Source organism: Dicentrarchus labrax, unplaced genomic scaffold (genome assembly GCF_905237075.1).
Source record: "Dicentrarchus labrax unplaced genomic scaffold, dlabrax2021, whole genome shotgun sequence".
Classification (NCBI taxonomy): Eukaryota; Metazoa; Chordata; class Actinopteri; family Moronidae; genus Dicentrarchus; species Dicentrarchus labrax.
The window spans coordinates 9,749,657-9,772,546 of NW_026136715.1; the positions used below are offsets into that span (position 1 = coordinate 9,749,657).

Consider the following 22,890-nt stretch of genomic DNA (forward strand, 5'->3'; position numbering starts at 1 on the left):
GCTGGAATCAAAACACATTTAACAATAATTAATATGACATGTTGTTATTAAAATAAGGTAAAAACAACTTCCTGAAAAATACACACACACATAACCGAGAACTTTTGTTGCCTAAATCAAAAACAAAACTGCGATAGTCACAACTTTAACCACATGTTCAAAAGGCTCCGCATACAGACGCTAAAGGGTACCCTGTGCTTCTGTGTGAGACACAGAGGACAAATCTGTGTCAGTATTTGACGACCTGGGAGGAGAACCTGTTGGGATGGCATACATTACACAGCCTTTATTAGCAGCAAAGATTTAACATTTTTTTGCCTATACAAAGTTTTCATGTTAAAGTGGTCCCCTGCTCTTTACTGTGCTTGGGATTTTGTGTCAGCTCAGCTGATGCTATTCTCAGAGCTGTATTAATTGTTAGCTCGCTCTTTGATTTGCCTCATTTAAAAGGTCTTTGGTTAATTTAATGGATCGCAGAGTGAGATTTTCAAAGTCCTGCTGGGTATAAAAAATTACTGACGGTAATCATACATCATTAATCTAAAAATACTTCTTAAGGGCAACTGCTTTTCTTTAAGTTGGTTCTGCTCCAGGGTGACTGATACACACAAGCATTGAAGGTCAAACTGTAAAAAATTTGTCATTTCTGTCATTTCTGAGTCCTCTGCTACACATTACAGGTCCTGAATCCTCCTGGATTGACTTAGCCCAGCTACCGCTCATTGTCCTGATTACTCCTCAGCAGCTCTCAATCGCTCCAGTTTACTTTGGCCTAACGCTGCGTTCACATCTGTTCTTCCAACTCGAGAGTGTTCAAGTGTTATTGCAAGATATTTCAATGTTGCTGTGTCATGCAAAGTGATGCCAACTTCCATGACATATTCAAAATATGTTTCTATACTGTCAAATTCAGGAGCCTCAACCAGTTCAGTCATGTTAAGACTTTTCAAAATGGAAATGAACAGAGGGCTAACAAGAGACAATGACTGCAAAATAATACAAAGTATAATAAATCAAGCATACCTGTGCCATTTAGATTTCCAAATTGTATTTGTAATGCATTTGGAAGTTTTGGTTACTGGCAATACTGTGGCACCAGTTAAAACTAAATCCACCTACCAGCAGCTCTAAAGCTCACTAGTTAACACACACAACAGTGACATTTTGTGACTTGACACTTCTTAACATGTGGGAGATGCCGTAGTTGTCAAGAATTTGTGATATCTCGACTCAGAATAACAACTTGAAGACTGATGTCAAAGTTTTTTCCCACTTTTCTGGTCGTAATTGCAATCTGAAGGATATGATGTGAATTCTACGTTAGTCCTGTCTGATTTCTTTGTCAGGTCATCAAGTTTTTGAATCATCTGCAAAGTTTTTTGATAACCTTCTTGTTAATTCTGCTTTTACTCACCTACTGTATCACATCAGTCATTCAACTGCAGCCTGCTATACTGTACATTCACTACTTTATTTCTGTTTCTTTCAGCCTTTTCCTGCAGCCAGCCAGAAAGTCCAACTTTTCCATCCCTCCTCCTCCGTTCTTCCGGATGTACAGTGAATTGAGAAGCGAATAACCATTAAAACTACCTTAAACATATCACCTGTCATCTTGTTTCTGCATCTGGGTCTACTCCTGAAAACTGTCAATTTCAATTTTAAAGTGACAGTTCTTCCTGCATACTGTAGCCTACGCATTTGACCTGTTGGGATTGATACTATTTGCAGCAGCAAGCAATATTCTCCTGCAAAATGTCAAAGAAATTAAAGAAAGTTAAGTGCATTATTGCTGGGACTCTAGATAATAGTTTCTGCTCATTTGTCTCAGACATAAAAAGAACATAAAGCGAGTAAAACCTTGTCATCCTTGGTTTTCATTAAAACAGTACATAAATGAGAGAAAGGCAAAACACCCAGCCGCACAGCAAGATAACAGTAGTGGTATTAATACAGCATCAACAACTCATAACTGTGACTTTATAAACAGGAACTTCCAGGGAGAATTTATTACTTCCTCACTGTTTATTTGCTGCTGGCCTGCACAGACGTTACTAACAACTTCTGTGTTTAAACCTCACTGTGCTGGGACAGAAACTCCACAATATCAATCATGTTACACAAACAGACCAGTCACTTTCATGTTCAAACTGAAATGCCGACTGATTGTTTTTTTATTAATTAAATAACTTCCCCGCTTTGAAGTTGGTTTCATTGTGATAATGTCGGCCGAAGAGCATTCTTGAGTTTAAAAGGAAGATAGCTGTGGAATGAATAATACCAAAAAAAGTAAAAAAATAAATTTAAAAAACCTGTGCCCAAAGCTGTGCTCTGTCTGTAGAACTGAAGTGGAATTGCTGATGTACAGTGCAAGAATGTACTGAGTGGTTTAACTGCACTGTGATTGTGTATGTGAGTGCGTGTGTTACTGCAAGTGATTGTAGAGACCTGCTGCACTAGTAGCTGACTCACACTCATAAATCAATGTCGTGTTTTATTTAGAGACATGGCCAGCTCTCTCCCAGCGAACACCCTCTATCTCTGTGAGTCCCCCGGTAAAGACAGCACACATGAACAACACCAGCCATGGCTTTTGTTATCAGGCGAATCATCACAGGAGCCCCTACAATTTCCTTTTTTCCCCCTCTTCATTCTGTTACTCTTCTGGGCTTTCATTTTGAACGCAGCATCCCGTTCTATTACCTTCAGCTGTGACATTTACTCACTCTTTTATGATGAATTCATAAAATCACGACAATGATAGCACACTGAGAGTGCTTTATGGAAACTCATTACAGAGTATCTATCTCTGCCTGTCTGTCTTTCCCTCTCTCTTTCTAACAGACACATACACACTTTATGTCTTTCCACTGAGCACAGAAACAACAGAAGCAGCACACTGATGTGAAAAGTTTGGCTGTGAGCTCTCTGTGGAGTGTTCTGATAAGGCTATCAACGCTAGGCTGGCTGATACACTTGGTGAGGCTGCAGTCGTTTTTCTCTGAAATCCTTTTTCAGATCACTCAGACTCACAGTGTCTTTGCCACATTAGGCTGAACAATGTTGGTTAAGGGAGAAAATGGCCTGCAATGATACAGACTTTTAAAGTATTCAAGACATTGTACATTAAGTGAGAAATGACCACCTCTCAGCAACTTCAGTCACACTTCTGTGACAAATACCATTGTGTGCTATCACATTTTTGTAAAGGTGTACGTACTTTAGCTTATCTCCACCGGCATTATTCTTGCTTTGATAGGAACTATGCTACACCATTGTTTGGCATGTCTTTTCTTTGGAAGAATTTAATTTAGCTAGAATGTCATGCATTTACAGAAGGTGTCATGCTGAACATTTCACAAGACAACATCATTTTTCCGACAGGAAATTTGAAAATCATCACAAGTCAGCAAGACATCTAATTCACACAAAAACACAACATTCCACACAGCACTGTGAGAAATCCTCCTGCTTCTTTTAGTTTCCACTTTGCACTGGACTCAGCACTACCAGCCTTCATCCTGCAACATAATCTTTTCTCTCGCTTCTTACATCATCATCTCAAACCTTAACTGACCTCAGCGACCAGCCCCCTGATTCCCAACAATCACAACAACCCTTCCAGGTTTTCCTGTACCAACTATATTACCATGCTCTCTGGTTTGATGAGAAAACTCATGCGTCTAATATAACCCGAAGGCTGAGTTTCCATTACCGACCTAGCCGTAACTCAAAACTGCATGCATTGCAGCACTCTCACTTTTGTGGGTTTAAATCAGAGCAAAGGCAGATAAGACCATGTAGCTCCAGGTGAGTTCACCAGCAGCAAGATCTACATTATCAGAGGGTGGCGATACTTCAGTTAAAAATAGCTGTGCAGAAGTGTATGCCACAAACATGTGATATACTTCAGACTTATGTAGCTCCAGATTGGGTTTATGGTCTCTTTGCACAACTCTGTCTCCTTGAAATTACATTTATATGCTACTAATTTGTTGTTTGTACTAATTTGTGCCATTTACACTGATCAGCCATAACATTATGATCACCTGGGCACCCTGGTGGTCATAATATTACAAAGTCTCATACACAACAAATTGTGATGCACTGTGTGTTCTGACACTTTTCTATCAGGACCAGCATGAACTTTTTCAACAATTTGAGCTACAGTAGCTCGTCTGGGTCAGCCTTCACTCCCCATGTGTATCAATGAGGCTTGGCTGCTCATGACCCTGTCGCCGGTTCACCGCTTTTCCTTCCTTGGACTACTTTTGATAGGTACTATCCACTGCAGACTGGTTAACACATCCTACTTGTGCTTCATGTCACTTTCTACTTTTTCAATACAAAATATGATATTTCCTTAATCAAGGGCTTTTAGTGCCTGACTGTCTGCATGCTAACATGCTCAGTGGCAGTGTTAGCATGCTTAGCTGTTTAGCAGGTATAATGTGTACCATTTTAACCATCTTAGTTTTAACATGTTAGTTTTAGCATGTTGTCTGTATCAAATTTGATGTCAAACCATCCAATGGTTGTTTAGACATTTTCCTTAAAACCACAAATGTCGACCTCACGGTGGTGCTGGAGGAGAAGTCATGGGATCACCAGTGTCAGTAGTATTTATCTTATGGTAACATGAATCTTTGTTTTTGAAATATTCCAGACTGTACCAAAGTGGTAGACTAACATTGCTATCCTTAGGACCATGCAATTAGACTCTTAATTTTAAGTTTTAAGAAAAATTATCATTAAAACCAGACAATAAAACAACAAAAACATACATTTTCCAGACTACTACTCACAGCTAATGGCATTCTGTAAACATAGATTTTTAGGATTAATAGAGCCCGCCTTCTGTGTTACCCTCAGGTGGTCAAGTAGTTTGTTCCACAGTTGGAGAGCAGCTACATAGGAGGTAGAGTCCCCAGTGATGTGGATCTATAGTCCTGTGGTCTCGAGCAGCAGGACATTGTTTGACCTGAGGGTGTGCATGGGGGGAGTTTGTGGGGTAGGTTTTTCTGTGTATATACTGGAAAGTCAGAACATCATGTTTGAATTGTGTCCTGGAGGAGACAGACTGCCAGTGCAGTGATGCTGGACTCTGGTGTTGTTTATATGTCCTTGTCAGTACTGATCTCAATGCACTGGAGCTTCTGGAGACTTCTGCCAGCCAGACATAACAACCTTTACACCTGAAGGGGATAAAATGCCTGGGCCTACTTCTCTGACTAAGTCAGAGTGTGACACAGCTCTGAAATGCTCTTCAGGTGGAAGAAAGAGGCTTTACAGAGTTGCATTATGTAGCTATCAAAAGTCAGGTGATAGTAAAGGCTGACAACTAGATTGATCAATGAAGAAAACAAAGTAATGGTTCCATCATGTTCCATTAAGAGGTTGCTCATGACACTGTGTAAAGATTTTTTGGTGGATATGTCAGCTGGAACATCTCAAAAAGGTTTCAACTACTGTTTGGCAGAAAGTAATTTTGTTCCTGTTGGACAAAACTTCTAGGGCAATGGTCGGCGTCTTAAGAGAAGGACTGCAAAAAGACAGATGGACAATCAATAGAATGAGAGGATTAAATTGAAAGTTTCCAGGACACACCCAAGGAGAGGGTTAAGGGCCAAGTGAAAGAGCTGCAGATGTGATAAGCTGGAAGTTGAGATGTAATTGGTTGTATCGGAAAGAGTGACAGAAACAGTAGTTTGTTTAAGCTTAATTGATATATGCTATACTATACATTTATTATGAAACAGTCACTTTGTTCTATTAGATGATCATGGTGTTTTACACTCTTGCTATTTCTCGGCCAAGAGAACTACATGTTTAACTTGACCTTGTTGGTTTAATCCTGCTTCATGCCTATGCCAAAGCAAAAGTGGCAAAAACTGCAGTTTCTCGAAAGGCCAGTTGACGCTGGCTGACAGTGTATGCAATATGACCTTCTGGTCAGCATGCGTTTAATCCCTTCAGTGGGCTGGGATTTCATTTCAACAGATCAATCAGTGGGTGTTTAACAATTCCTGCTGATAACTGGATACGATTCAATCATTACAATAGAAAATTACCAACCACACTGTAAAAACTAGTTGTGCCCATTAGTCATGATAACTTCTAATTCATTGTCAGTATGACTACAAACTATTGAAACAGTTGTGATAACTCAGAATGTTGTGTTTATGTCTCCTCAACTAGTGAAAAGTTTTCAAACTAAGAAACATGATTCAATTGAAATTAAGAATGTCAGTCAAAAGGATGTACGGATAATTGCTTCTGTCATTGGCTGACGTAGGCACGTTCAACTAACGTCTCCAAACAAAACGTTTCTGCTGTCCGCCATTTTCTCTCTTTCACCACTTCCAAATCTATTCGGTAGTTTGAATTACCCTGCTGGAATCTGAGGTAACTAAGATAGCTAGCTTTAAGTGATAGCTAAGAGTTTGGCACATAATTATTCTATAATTATAATTAGTATTATAATAAATGTTTAGCCTTTTATTTGCATTAATCACCAGAAGCAACCAGGTGGACCTGCTTCTGTTCAGCATTAATGTCGTTTTGAACAAAATTCTAGCTCAGCAAAACCTATATCAAAAGATATTTGAAAATAAGAGAAATAATTTGAATATATTTATATATATTTTAATATTTAATGATATCTCTGATTTAAACTTGTGTGTAACTGCGGTGTCGCGCGTGACCCCGCCTCCCTGTCTGCAGCGCGAGGCCGGCAGGTGAGCTCAGTGTGACGGAGAAACCCACAGCCGCTGCACAGAGACACTCTCCTCTCTCCTCAGGAACAAACTGGTGCCTGCTCCACAGTTTGTCATCAAGGTGGGTTGAGTTAATTAAGTTGCTTTTGTCTTGTCTTTCTTTTGCTAACTTGCTAAGTCAGCAGTAGCTAACGTAGCTTGTAGTAATATTGATGTTGTAACAGTTAGCTAGTTTCAGCCCAGCTCGGATGGATTGGTTTTTCAGGGGTATGTCATGATGACCATGAGACTCTAGGTCTCACGTCCAATATACTCACAAAGTTAAAAAAACAAAAACACATTCATAACTGATAATGTCGGCGCTAAAAAGAGCCACGCATGCGCACAGACAGAGAGCGGCTGTTACGTTATTCAGAGAAAAGAGAAATATTCACAAGCTAGTAAAGTGTAATTGATTCCCGTGCTCAGAGTAATCTCAGTCAGAAACTCTTCCAGCAGCAGCAGTGTCTCTCCTCTCATACCGTGAGCACACAGCAGGGACAGTGAGTTACTGTACTTGAGAGGACTCTTGTGTCTCTGTCACACTGAAACTTTCTCATGATTCCCAATAAGCTGTTTTTAGGTTAGTATGCCTGTGCAAAGTCATGACTGTAATTTTACCTTAATGCTGAAATCTTGTAATATAGCATCATTTTAGACTTTTAGACTTTTTTTTAACATCATGCAGGGTTGACAACGCATGTCATCTCTCTGAAATCAATCTCTCAAAGTTCACGCCATAGATTGTTATTAAAGTGAGGTGTCCTCATGGCCACATCTACTTGAGTTGCTGGTGGCTTTAATAATGTATTCTGTCTTTTAACAGAATTCCAACCAAACAAAAAGGGCTGTCATTCTGAGGGGCCTGCCATATTTCCTCCGTGAAGAAACTCTGTGAGTTCCTCAGGACTGCAGAGGTAAGCTTAGTTATTGTTACTGAATGAACTGATGAAACTCTGTTGCTGGCTGTAAATGTTTTAATGCCAATGTATGTGGAAAACTGTCCCCATTTTATTGACCCTATCAATTTTGGTTACGGCATGCCGTTTAGGAAATTAACTTAGAATATATTGAATGAATGTTTGAATATATTAAATGAAACTGCGTCATCAAGGCACTGGCGCCATCTTTAGTATAGGCCTATCAGCTTCTACCTGAAGTGTTATTTCCACCAACATCTCTCCTTCAAGAATGATGCATAATGTTCTTTCAGCAATGTTTTGTTGAACACGCTGCACGCCATCAGACCACTGACCTGCTGAGAGACCCTACACAGACGCGCACACACACACACTCGCCAGTTTAAGACTCTACTGTTTTTTTTATCTTTTAACATTTGCACTTTAATCTATCCTCAATTATAATGTTATTTTATTTCTATTTAAAGTAAACAGTAGAGTCTTAAAGTGGCGAGTGTGTGAGTGTAGGGTTTCTCAGCAGGTCAGTAGTCTGATGGCGTGCGGGTAGAAGCTGTCTCTGAACCTGCTGGTCCTGGTTCGGATGCTCCTGAACCACCTGCCTGATGGCCGGAGCCAGAGAGGACGCACCGCGCCCTCCCCCCGCAGCGCTGGCTGTACAGGTCCCAGACGGCTGGCAGCCCAGTCCCGGCGACCCCATCACTCTTTGCAGAGCTCCGCGCCCGAGGACAGCACAGCCGCCGAACCAGGCTGCGAAGCCCCCAGCCAGGACACCCTCTTATGAGTAATCATGTTCAACAAAACATTGCTGAAAGAACATTGTGCATCTTTCTTGAAGGAGAGATGTTGGTGGAAATAACACTTCAGGTCGAAGCTGATAGGCCTATACTAAAGATGGCGCCAGTGCCTTGATGACGTCGGTTTTCATTCCATATATTCAAACATTCATTCCATATATATTTAATTTCCTAAACGGCATGCCATAATGCCGAAACATGTTCTTGTTTCTCATAGACAAATACTGAAGAATACTAAAAAATACTCAATACTAAAATATTTTTTCCTTTCTTTGTGAAGCCCACAGACATGGAGGACAGCATGACGAGGGGAATGAATGTCGGCATTGTCCTAGTAAAAGAAGGAGAGGATCTTCTTGACATTTCGGTGGTCCTGGAGGAACAGATCATTCTGCATGGCATCAAGGACTACTCGCATGCGGTAGCTATGTTAATGGGTCTGCTATATGCACTGAACATTGACTTCCATTCAGAAGATTCTCATGAACATCGGCGGTGAGCACTGCTCTGCAAGGGTTCATGGACTGAGGAATAGACTTCTTCGTAAAACTGTGTAGACACTACACTGAGACTGAGAGTTTTCTTTTCAGTTCTGTTCCACTATTGTAATGGTCACTGACATTGTCAGTTGCAAGAATTTAAGTTTAATTTAATTTAAGTTTGAGGTCTTTCCTGGAAAGTCTTTTTGACCCGTTTGGGTGTGCATAATTTTATTTTATATTTTTTTCACATTATGAAAGACAGCGACAGAAGTAATGAGTAGAGAGTACTCATTTGTGCACATTCTAAAGAGATGTTTTACCCATAAGCTTGTGTTGTTTTTGGGGACAAAACCTTTTGTACTTGATGGGATGTGTTGATGTATTTACCTTGCCGATCTGGTTTATTAAAGCTTTGAAGAACTGGAATTGATTTGGTTTCTTTGGAACAACCAATAACCTATAGAGATAAGTTCTTTAAGCATAATCTAAAATAAAGTTGAAAGAGAATTACCAAATATGTAGTATAAATTTAATCTTAAGCAGAACTAAATTATGAAAGTTGACTCAAATATAAATGTATAATGAAGTTGACATAACATAAAGTTAGGTAAACTAGATATTGTAGGTAGACTGAACTGTAGATTCATTATTTACAGTTTTGGAATTCCAGTTGAAAGAAATTAAGATTGTGTTGACTCAACTAAAGAATTCTATAGGAACTGAATTTTGATTAAGTTATGTGAACTAAACGTTAAGTTTATTTGACTAGAAAGTTTATTTGTTTTGAATCATTACACAATTGTCTCAACTAAGCTTCACAAGTTCAGCTAACTTAAAATTTTAAGGCAGCCCGGACACTAACTTTTGTTAGTTGAAACAACTAGTTTTTTTTTACAGTGCATGGCAAATCTAAAAGACCCCGTGTGGCCGAGTTTGTGAAGCTCTAATGTGATTAAAGCGCTGACCAAGGCTGATGAAGAGATCAGGTAACTCTTCTACTAGTCTACTACTGCGCGGTAGTTGGCTTGTTTTCTAAAAAGGCCACACTCTTCATTTTTTAAAGGCTGAAATATATTTTAAATTTCCAAATAAGCCGACACTCCAAGTTATAATTCTCTCTCATTTGCATTCTCTCATGATAGCATATATATAGACACACTACACGTACAGGCATAAAGTGATGTGCACAGACTCACAAGTATACACACACACACATACGCCCATACACACACACAAATCCAGCCAGAAAAGACAAAGCCCATAAATAGTAGCACTTGCATGAAAGAGATAGCAGGAGAAAGTATTTTTGAAGGTGGTTTCTGGGTTTATTTGTGTGGGTATGAAGGGATGGCAGGTGCTATATCTGAATAAACTAGACCTAAGTAAACAACACAGGGATAGCAGCCTCAGTGCAGGAGCCAATACAGAATTAAGTGGGATTAGAGACATTTTAAGGAAAGTCGGGGAATGATTTCTAATCCCTCTCTGCCACAGATCAGTTTGATTCAAAAAAAAAAACACACAACTTTAACATTAGATGCCATTCAAACAAGGACAAGTTTATTTATGTAAAAAAAAAAGATGCAAACTATTAGACCTCATTATTCCCACGTCTCTTTTAAATTCTGAATAAATTGCACAATGGATGTACCACAGCACAGAAAAGAATTGACAAGGTCTGGCATGGATCTCAGTGAATGAACACGAATATACAGTCTTGCTACAGCTGGATGAAATAGAACCAAAAGAGTGAAAGGAGGGCAATTTTCTGCTTGTGGTGTGTGGAACAGAAAGTTCTGCTGTGGTTCCAGTTTTGTCATTTTCCAGTGACACCAGAGGTAAGAGCAAAGTGTCAGATGGAAATGACACCGGAGCTGCACACACTGGGGTTACATCTGGTGTGTAATGGAGGAAGATTGAGCAGATGCGAAGGATGTGGGATTGGGAAATGAATGGCTTGTGAGCACATACATTTCCCTGACCAGTCCTCATCATCAGTCCTCATTCACTATTTTATTTCTTGGTCCGTCTGTTTGCCGTGTTCATTTACTGACATTCGCCTATTATTTTCTGTCCTCTTCCAAGCCAAACAGAAAAAGACAAGGCACAGGGCTCAAGGTTGTAGAGGATCTACTATACACGAGGTAGACATGAAATTTCCACATTAGGTGTAAAGAAATGTGGGATTGCAAACCATCTAACAGAAACTGCAATCTAAAAAAAATCACTATCATTCCAGAAACAGTAACATTGGGGCAGTAGCACTTCCTAAAAGTCAAAATTTATATACAGTAGGCCTATTCTGGCATTTATGTAAGCGAACTCTAGCTGGTTAGCTTGTTTGTTGGCTTGTTACCTAAAAACTAAGTCCGCCAAATATGGAAACACTGTTTCACGCTATGTGTACTACAGTTTTCATGCAACAAAAGGCCTCCATATACCAAGACCTGTAAACTGACTGACGTGTACAATCGATGTGTAAAACCTTTAAAGGACCAGTGTGTAGGATTTAGTGACATCTAGCAGTGAAGTTGCAGATTACAACAAACTAAAAACCACTCTCATCTGTATTTGTGTGTAGGAGGAACTACAAAACAAATAAAAGTCTGTGTCTCAGTTCTTTCCCTAATCTAGTATTTTTGTTGCCTAAACATAACCATATCTTAACCTTATAATGACAATCTTTCCATAACCATAACCATATTTTAGTTGCCATGTGCAGGTATTACAGAAAGTGAGAATTTTAAAAATATCGGCATGGACGTCATAAAACATTGTCATTGTACATAATCTGGGGCTTTGCATAATTGTCCAATACTGATGTTTTTGTCTGGCAGTGGAGTTACAAGCATCCAGGAATAAAGATGCATGGAATAAACTGTTAAGACAACAAACAAAACTAATCTATTACAACTAATCAAACCCTAAACCTCCGTAACAAAAACACAATTTAAACAAATGACAAGTCTCTAAGTTAAGCTCCTAAACAGAAAAACAAGAGAAAAATGTTCAACAACAACAACAAACAAAAAGGGCTCACTCTCACTCCTGACAAACTGCCTATAGGTGCTGTGTATTTACAGTGTATAATTTATAACAATTCCCAACACAAATACATACACAAATGTTTCAGAATATGTTTACTCTGCTTACAGAAAACATATTGTTAGAAGTGGTTGAGGTGAAGGAGCAGGTTTCTTTCATCTGGGGGGGTTAAAAGGGCTGAAGTCATCCGTTGGTCCAATCCATAGGCAGCTATCCCTTCAAATGGACCAATCATAGGGCACCACCTGTTATTCATCACATTTACACACAAACATGCACCCACTGTAAGGGAAGGATAGAGAGAGATCTGTCTCATCAAAACAAATGTGACCCGGGGTCATATCACTGTGTATGTCTGAAATTGAATGTCAAGCAATGAAATCAAATGCACTGCAGTTTTCTATTTGTGTGATTGTCTGGTACTTGAATGTACTTTGTTTTTTCATGTATATGAAACAGAGTTGGCTTGTGATGCAAGAAACATTTCTGAGCAATCTGACAATAAAGTATATATCTAATCTACTATTCTAATCTGATTTATTGTGCTGATTTATCTTAAATGGACATTAAACAAATCCTCATATAAGAACTATGCAACACCAGTCTTGTGCACTACAACCCTAATTAATGCATCCATAATCTTGGCATCCTTTCAGGCTTAAACATAGGTCGTAATATAAATGCAACAGTCCTTATTTTAACTTACATAGGTTGTCTCTTGGGTCAGCTCTCATGGTTTGGAGGAACAATAAAGACAGACCTACAGGGAGAGGATTACCAACCAGATAATGAATATTCAATTATGTATATTAAAACTATAGTACATCTATAAACTGTTATAAATATATATAAGCTGTAGTCAGACATTGTAAAAAATTAAACATACGTTTCTTGTTGGGTTTTTTTTTGCGCTTCACTACCATGCAGATATACAGTTTATCATTTCAGACAGCTACAAATACAGTAATCTTCCTCATACTTATAAAGGATCTTTGTGCTATTTCAGTTGAAGGGTGCAAATTGGAATAATCTGTCCGTCAAACATCAAACTGTGAATTTCAACAACATAGTAAGCCCAAAAATGACTGAAAACAACCAGTTTCTTCTGTGCTGAGACAATTTTAATTCAATACATGTGTGTTTACAATCTTAGTGAGTAAATGAGTTATGCATCTACATTACTGACTGGGGAAAAGAGTCACTTGTCTATTTATACCCTAAATATTTCTGTTTGTCTAAAAGTGGAACATGCACCACATTGATTTGATTTCCTCCTGTTAGTTGCACTAGGTAGTTATAACATGTTGGTTTTGATAAACAGAAAACCCATGGTGTGGACAAAATGTACCTTTGGTTTCAAAATATTTCCATGGTCTGTAATACCAACCATGCTGCAGTGCACTTTAGACAAACAATTTATTTAAAATGTGTACACAGTATGTAACTGTTTACATTTGGACTGATAGAGGCGTCGCAGTTTGACCACTGCAGAGCACTAAACTCCAATATCATTTCACTCTAAATATTTCAAATGAGGATTCAGTAGATGTTAAATAATAATTCACAAACTCCTCTAATTCATAACAGCCTTCTCCTTGAAAACAGAACTGAAAAAATGAGCACTTCACTGACTTCAAAGGCAAATTTTTGCAATGTGTGTTTTAAAAATGTAAGTGTCAGTGTAACTGAAAGCATATAAGGAGGGATTTATCTACTTTTTTCTAGAAGTCGTAGGATTACCATTTTCTACTTGCAAGCTGCCTCTGAGAGATCAAAGGTAGGATTTGATAGCCTTTCTGTTTTTTCCTTAAATTTCACATTATCACACTCCCCAAATTCACCAATAAATACATAAACAAATGAGTTGCTGACATGGTCTTACAGTTTTAGTGAATTTTCCTTTTAAATGATGAAATATACAACTGAGTGATGTAGTATTAGGGAAAATGTTTGTGACCAATGCAATTCCCTTGCGTATTAGGACCTAGTGGTCTACTATGTATTTGCAACGTCTCTTGTTAGATTCTGGCTGGTCAACTTCTGTTTCATATATAAAACACTCTTGCTTTCCCTTCAGGCCTTCTCTACTGCAGCTATGAAACACAGTAAAAAAATGCCCTATAAAACAAAATGACATTCAAAATCTCCAATAACTTCCATCCATGTAAATGCAAAATAACAACATTAAAGCTGTGTTCAGACAGAATGTGAAGCAAAATTACTGGTGGCACTATTGCAGGGAAAGTCAATGGAAAGACATGAGTGGGGGCGAATAGACGCTAATTTGCCCAGGGCTGTGCAAACTGAGGTGGAGACGTGGCCATGTGAGTTCAAAATGTTTCAACGTGAGCAAAGAATTTATGCTTATCCTGGGGCTTTGTGAGTCTCCTTCATGTATACGTACAGAGAAGACAGGACAAAGGAGAGAGACTGGAGAAAAAAGAAACTGAGTAACTGATGTGTTCTGGGAGCAGTTACAGCTTGTTCACACCGCCCATGTCCGCGTGGAGGAATGTCTTTATTTTTCTTTCGGCGGCCATATCAACAGATTAACAATTAGAGCGGTCACACTGCCCGTTAATATTAGTATAAATAGTTATATAAATAGTATGTTACGTGATTTAGAACACAGTCACTGTTTGTTTAGAAAAAATGGCGGCTCCCATAAAGGTTAGTGTAGATGTTGCTATGTCAATTATATCAAAACTGGAGAGTATTTCTTCACTGAAAGAAGTGCAAAGAACGGCACTGAAGGTTTTTCCTGTTAGAAAAAGATGTTTTCGCTCTTCTCCCGACTGGCTATGGCAAGAGATTTACGTTATATGGTTTGTTGATTTGACTTGAAGTTTGCCCGTGATAGACTGTGATAGACAGTGATGGTTCATCGAATCACCTGCCAAGTATTATTTGAAAGTGCCTGCCGTTTCCCAAACTGACTTCCCAGATGATTCTGTGTAACAAACCATCTGACTCAGTCAAGCCATGCTAGAGCCAAACAGCTGGCATGGCTAAAAATAAATAGCATGAAAACAGACAGATGCAGTGCCTTTTGTTTGATACAGAATATGTTAAAGCGAAAATCCATCACCAGCAAATTGCAGCCCTCTCTTCTAGGAAGCATTTGGGATGTGTTTGTGCATTTCAGGTCAGTTTGTTTGTACAATTTCAATCATGAAATAAAATGAGTACACCTGTCCCACACTGGACTATGTTAATAGAAAAGCAGCTGGAGCTGAAATGTCACCTCAGCTGAAGTTATGCAAGCTGCCTTTCACTTTATTGCTTAGATGATCAGTCCACAGACAATGCTGTTGACTCTACCTCGGTACTGTATTTGTGAGTTGCGTGTTCCAAATGTGTATTTGTTTATACATGTCGAATGCAGGCTGGACGTGTTGATACTTGTGTCGTCCTCCTTCCTTCACATTTTCACTTGGTGTCGTTTTATTTAAACATGACTCTTTTACACTTTTAGTCTGCATTTGCTCTTGACCTTATTGTCTGGTAATTGCTTAAACGACAGAAAATGGAGGCCAGTTTCTATGGAGACGATAAATCTGCCATGTAGTGAATAATATATATTTGCACAGCAATTTTGTGCTTCACTGACCCCACAAGTCTAAGCCAGCAAATAAATAGATAAATAAATAAGACTGAAAAACTTTACTGCCAATTAGACCATGACTGCACCTACAAGTTTTAAAGTGCTACTGTGTTTGTGTCTAAACAACAAAAATGAACCTTGAAATGAAGCTTACAGCTGCTATCCTACCTCTTGTTATCAAGTTTCTGTGGAGCTCTCTGTAGGCAGCGCTACAACGTTTGTGATTGAAACCAAAGATTCTCATTTTATTTCTGCAGTTACATGTAGAACACACAAAAGAAAATATTATGTTCCTCTTCAGCTCTCTTTACCATGAGAATCTCTGAGCTGTCCTTGCATCGAGAGCTTTGTAAAATACAGTGAACTGTGCCCCCCTTCAGCAGGAAATATGTAGACGGTAAAAGAGGTAAAAATTATGTTTTTTTATAGTAAATGGAGCTGTACTTGTATAGCGCCTTTCTAGTCTTCTGACCACTCAAAGCGCTTTTACACTACGTGCCACATTCACCCTTTCACACAGCAATGCCAAAGCCCACCGAACAGAAACTAATGCATTCATACACATTCACACACCGATGCATGGCATTGGGAGCAATTCGGGGTTCAGTATCTTGCTCAAGGATACTTCGACATGTGGCACCAGGAGCAGGGGATTTTCATTTTCAAAAGTGTGTGTTTGTGCTCTAATTTATTCATTTCTCTCTCTTCCTCCTGATCTAACAATGCAGGTGAGGAAGTTGTAGGTGAAGGTCAAGAGGCCTCTATGGATCTCACTACAGCTCTGTATATGTACTAAACCACTGCAACTGATGAAAGATCAAATCAAGTCTTAAGGGCCAGATATTTAAAATATCACTGAAGCTAAAGGTACTCTAACTGTGATTTTACTGTGATTTAAGCCACCTACATAATTCACCCCTTTATTATCAAACTGCAGACATTTATGCTCTCTTGCAGGGGATTGAGGAGTGATTTGCTGTCCGGGTCTGATCAAAGGGTTTACCTCAATGTTTTTATGTCTAGTCAATATTTTTTGTTAATTCGTGCCCTGTGGATATTTTTCTGGTTGTGGGAGGGGGTTTATTACTTAAATAAACTATTAAGATAAACTGATGACTTGAATGGAGTAATCTCCACTTATCATAAGTGACCATATCACCCCACGTGGGTGGATGTTTTGCTGTATGGGCTGTGTGAGTACACAGCGCAAAGTTTTGAAAAGGCTATAATTTGACCTGCCTAATGGTGATAATGAAATAAATGAAACAAGCATCTCTCTATTTGTGTGTGTGTGTGTCAATGGATACATTGGAAAAGGGGACTGTAGAGACATGAGATTTATACATTTTTTATTAATTAAGTCAAATAGATGTGACTGTATGAGGGAAGTGTGTATACAGAGCCCAACAGCCACAGTATAAAGAAACAACAGGAAAGGAATAGGGTAGTGGAGGGAGACATCACCACAAACACAAACAGCAACATAGCCAGCAGAAAAAGCAACACATCACAAGTAAAATAAACTTTAATAAAAAAGTTTGTTGCACAGAATTGTGGATCATTAAATGCACCTTTGATCCCAATGCTATTTAGGGTTGTAAAAGATGTTGAATTAGCTGACAAAGAAATGCAACTTTCGACAACTTCTAACTGCAGGCACCTTTAGTCTTTACAGCGGGTATTATATACATATTTTATCATTCCCAAAAGCAATAAATCATACAGAATAATTAGTCCCAAGAGCATAAAGTTCCAAGATTTGGATCTAAGTCTGTAAGTTGCTCAGTTCAAACCACTTTGGTCAGGTCATTAGCAGCTTTAGGAGTCCCACGGTGCCTCAGACCTCAATCAGTAAAAAGTGAAGTGCTCAGGGAGTCTTAATGTGTCCAGATGTCCAAAATTGTTAAAGTGCAGAAGTGAAATTCAGCACCCAGAATGCGCTTTAATATCTTGAACATCTTTGCTCATTATCCTCACTGATTGCTCAACCTATCACGTCAAAGTGTGAAATATACAAGCCAGTCAACAGTGTACTTCTCATACCGAACCTTTTCGGGTTAGGGTTAGGGTTCTGAAAATGACAAAAAACAAACAAACGAACAGCAGACACAAACAAACAGACGGTACAGTTCATCTATAGGTAAGTCTACTTATAGCTTACCTGTTTCCTAGAAAGAACAAAGTGAAGTTGCTGCATGGATTTTCTGTGGAAATGTTTTTTTTCCCAGTGAAATGGTAAATGGACTGCACTGATATACAGTAACGCTTTTCTAGGCTTACGACCACTCCAAGTGGCTTTACATTACATGTCACATTCACCCATCACACACATTCATACACTGGTGGTGGCAGCCATGCAAGGGGCCAACTCATCAGAAACAGAAAGTAATTCCTTCACACACATACACTCACAGATGGCACAGCATCGGGAGTAATTTAGGGTTCAGTGTCTTGTTCAAGGACACCAAACTGCCGGGCACCCAGTTAGCTCAGTTGGCAGAGCTGGCAACCCATATACATAGCGGCCCTGGTTCGAATCCAACCTGCATGTCATCCCCCCTCTGCCCCCCTTTTCCTGTCTCTCTCTAGCCATCTCTGTCAATAAAGGCATAAAAGGCAAAAAAATAATACTTTAAAAAAAAAAGGACACCAAACTGCCAAATCTCTCATTACGATTTACCTCCTGAGCCACGGAAATGCTACCGTACGCAAGTTGTAAGGAGGAGGTCGGGATGAGTGGTGGGTGTACAAAAAAGCTAAACTTTGACATCGGAGAATGAGATTTGTGTGGGGAGACCCATGAGTGGTCAGACTTTGGCAACAAAAGCACTGTGGTGTTTGTGAAAAGCTGGTGGTTTCAGTTAAATGTCCTGTCTTGTGCTTCAGGTTTTTTACTTTTTAAGCATGCAAGACCACATTGTTTCCCTAACCTAGCACAGAATACATTATCAGTAAATGTTTTGCAAACACATTGAAGTACAGAAAAATGTTTCCCAATTATGTTGATAAAAAATGTTATTTATGTTTCTCTCAAAACGTATTTGCTGCAAACTAGAACATAACATCATTTATAGGAAATAGGGTGACATACATTACTAATGCACCTTCTGTAACTCCAGAATTTACTCTCTGTTTGTAATGAATAAAAGACACAAGAACAGTCAAACATCAATCCTGGATGACAAGAGGAGATTTCCCAGTAACTAGTAAAGCTTAATGAATGTCAATCTAGTCTAAGACACCAAATTCTATAGAGCAGTCGGCAAAAAGTAATTCTAATCTGAATGTTAGTTTTTCCTTTTTCTAGAACATAATTCATCAACAAAGTTATTACGGTGCAATAATTGTGTATAAATCTGTGTCCTTATTTCATATATGTTCATTTATTTATCAAATGAACTCATCAATAAATGTCAAATGTTTTTTTGTTTTGTTAGTGTTAACTAATTTAACTGTTTGAGTTGTAAACTGTGGACATTTTTTGGGTGTACATACTCTTTTCAGTGCTACAGTTTTGCTTGTGCTACAAAACCATCATGTTTTACAGGACCACTACTAACCTATAAATAATGCTCTGACATTCATTTTTACATGAAAAAAGAAACCAATTAAATTGTTTTTTAAAATAACAGCAACAATCTGTACCAGACCATAATGGGAATCCTCTGAGATCAGCCCTTTCCTTATTCTTTAAAACATTCTCCATTAACTTTAACATTCTGAAATATTTTCCTATTTCTATATTTAGGATAGATAATGTAGTGTTCTTCACAATGAAAATGACTTTTACTGTAGCTTTTCTATCAGTTAGATGGTCACTCTGGTTCTCGTTGTTGTTCAGGCAACTCTCACTGTGCAATGAGAAATCTAACCATAATAAGAACCCATTAACCTCTTCTTAAATTGGCCAATCTAAGCTTCGTCAAGCCTGAAATTGTCGTGATTAAAAGCAAAAACTCAATCATGGCAATGCATAATTAATTTTCCTTGCATGTTAATTCTATTATGGACAGACAAGACTGATTTTAATCAATTCTTTTCAGAAAATCTGGATTTAAGAAGAGTGACTCAGGACAATTGCGGGCGGTAAGCTTTCAAGTTCATTTTCTTTTGAATTATATAGTTCTACGTACACAAGCTACCTGAGCCTAGGTAATGTCAGAAATCCTCACCAAGAGTCCTTTTACATTGTCATCCACAGCATGAAAAGGTCCATTGAAAGCTTTTTTAGGTACTGTATGTAGCTAAATACCCATCCAATCCACTTTGCCTTGCCTCACCATTTCCATATTTTCTGCATCTGCCCTTTCCTCCCTACTGACTTTTCAATGAAATATCTTATCTCATGCTTTTAACTTCGACGTCAAGGCTTTTGTCTTTAGGTTTTTGCTGCATAGTTACAGAAACATTAAGAGTGCTTTGGCTATTTGCATTTTCATTGCATCCAAAGATGAGCAATCACTTTTGGAAACTAAAGCAAACTGAGAGTTTTTTCAACCATGAAATTACATGATATTACCAAATAAATTCATCTCAATTTTCAGGCATGAAGAATGTTTACATGCATTTGTATACGCCAGGGGTTTTGTCAAGTCTCACACTACCCACCGTCCCCCATGCAAAATCGAGACAACTGCATTTGCACCTTTCATATCACGCAGTATTTTTGCTTCACATCTCTCCCTCTCCTCTGCTTCCCCTTCAACTCTCCAGTTAGAAAAACCTCTGGTATAACATTCACATTTCTGACATTTGAAAACAATAAGTTTTTCATGACCTTTGTTTTTGGTGATGTACATCAAGTAATACAAGCATACAACAAGTGAAAGCATCTTAAATAAAGCGTTTTCACAGCATACCGAAAAGTTGCAGATGTAAATTTCTTTCCTGTTAAAGGCCATCACTTCATCTCCTGCCCACTTGTTTCTTGAACTTTTTTTCTCTTATACTTATGAGCAAATTTTCACTTAACTGTGCGCAGAGACACAGAATCCACCTCTCTCATTCTCAGCAGTGCCTCACATCAGTGGGCCACTGCGTTCGAGCCAGAGACACTAGTTAAGTCTAAAGGCGCTGCTGCTGTGAAATGCCGCCTGTAGGGATTTAAACTAAGGAATGACAACCAAGCTCACAGTACAGAAGTGGATGAAAGGATCAATAGAGAAATGTGAGGACAAGATGATACACAGGAGACATTTACTGATCTACAACATGTTGATCTTTTGACTTTTGTCTATCATTGGCTCTGTTTCAAATTGTCCTCTTGAAACACTGTCACACACACAGAAAAACTCAAACATGTACATAGAAATGCACATATTCACATACACAAGGAGATCTGGACAGAGGTAATACAAACAGCATCGCTACCTTGGCCCAAATCCTTTTCTGAGGGCAATGGACATACAACCTGGTATCAACTTTTCACGCAGGACTCAAGCAGCAATCTACTGGGTGAAAGTCCTGTGTGTGTTTGAGCTATCTATACTGCTCCACCTTCATACGTGCATGTACTTTTTGCATCTAGATGAGCGCAAAGCGTACGATAACAATGACACGGTATCCTCTAGTGCAGGGGTCAGCAACCTTTATTATCAAAAGTAAATAATAAAGTAAAGTAAAAATAAATAAATAAAATCTGTGTGCAGCCGCAAAATATATTTGAACCGTATAATGCTAATTTAATGCAGATCAAGCGTACTGGTCAGCCAGCAGCGTTGGTGGTGAAAGCAAATTCATCTTTCCACAAACTTTAAATTCTCAGTTTTCATCTATGACTTCTAAGTCCATAGCTAGCCTAACAAGGAGACTCAAAACTAGTAGCCAGTGCTACTGAAGTTATGCAAAATATCAAGGAATTGAGGAAATGTATGTATCATTATACAACAAAAGCCTGTATAACGAAATGAAATGAACATGTACTTCCTTCATACTACACACACAGAAATGGATAATCAAAGTCATAGAAAACATACATAAGATGTAATAAAATAAAATAAAACAATATATAGTTATTTATATACATATATACTACATACACATATACACCCAGGAAATAATTCTGCTGTGTATCTTTTGAATTTTCATCTGGGGGAATGTAAACAGCAGGAACAGGATAGTGATAATACGCTTTCATCTTCACATAAAAATAAACAGTGTCCATCCACTTTGACTGCATTTTAGCACCATGCATCATCTATGGAAGCACAGTCCGCCTCCTCTCGTCCCGCGGTCTGTCAGCTGCGCCTGTTTAATGTTGATCCAGGATGTTGATGGAGCAGGTCTCAGTAAAGATGTGGGCACAGTCTCTGATTGGCCAGCCATTCCCATTTTGTACAAAACTGGACATTGGTCAAGAGTAGCCTTAAGTCAAAGCTGGTTATAGATAAAGGCTGTAGATAGAGGAAAGGCGCCAGGTCAGGACATAACTTTTTTTATTTGGTGGGTAATAGCTACACATTTTTACAAAAGGAGAGTGTAAGAATAATTTTTTTTGTCAAAGCCACATGGAGCCACTGGAGAGGGCTAAAGAGTCACATCTGACTCTGGAATTGAGGTTGCATACACCATATGACATAAAGTAATTAATCCGTCTACACCGACAAAACAATGATTGGAGTAATCAAATATGATGACTGCTTTTTTTTTTTTACCAATGCTAGCAGAGAACTATAGTCTCACTGGGCTGCTAGCATGGCTAGGACTTTGTCTTGAAAAAAAAAGAAGAATTTGGCACAAGGCTTACGTTTAAGAGAAGAGCAAATACGTGAAGGCACATATAATTGCCCAACTTGAAGAAATCCAACACTGCAGATGTGGATGATGATTATTTTTCCAGTTTTGGAGGGACACTAATCCAAAAGTAGCTAAAATGAGCCAATGATCTCTCTCTTTCTCTCTCTCTTTATCTCTCACACACACTCACACACATAGACTTTAAAGGATTTATGTATTGACACACACCTCCGTGTGCATTCCCAGAGGCCTCATTAACAGTGCTGGGCAATAGGAGGGCTCACAGTAGGCTAAGATACTGAAAGACTGTTCACTGTACAAACAAAAACTTCAAAGTAGACAACACATGAAGACACATGCACACAGAGTACACACACAGAAACACATACACACGTTTACAGACCCAAATCAAGAAATGCAGTGCAAAAAGCAGCAATGTGGATTGTACATCAATCTTTTGTGTTTTAAGTGAAAAAAACATTATGGTGTGTATAATTCTGTACAGTTAAGACAATGCTGCATAGCCCTCAGTCTGAGTCAGCATCTGTCCATTAGGTT

General features: G+C 38.7%; 1 long non-coding RNA gene across 1 annotated transcript; it reads left to right on the forward strand.

The window, feature by feature from the left end:
• Positions 1-6,218: 6,218 nt before the first annotated feature.
• On the forward strand, positions 6,219-9,369 carry LOC127377889 (uncharacterized). Its single transcript, XR_007887786.1, has 4 exons — positions 6,219-6,402; positions 6,721-6,834; positions 7,579-7,669; positions 8,747-9,369. It is a non-coding gene; the product is annotated as an uncharacterized LOC127377889 (long non-coding RNA).
• The last annotated feature ends 13,521 nt before the right edge of the window (positions 9,370-22,890 follow it).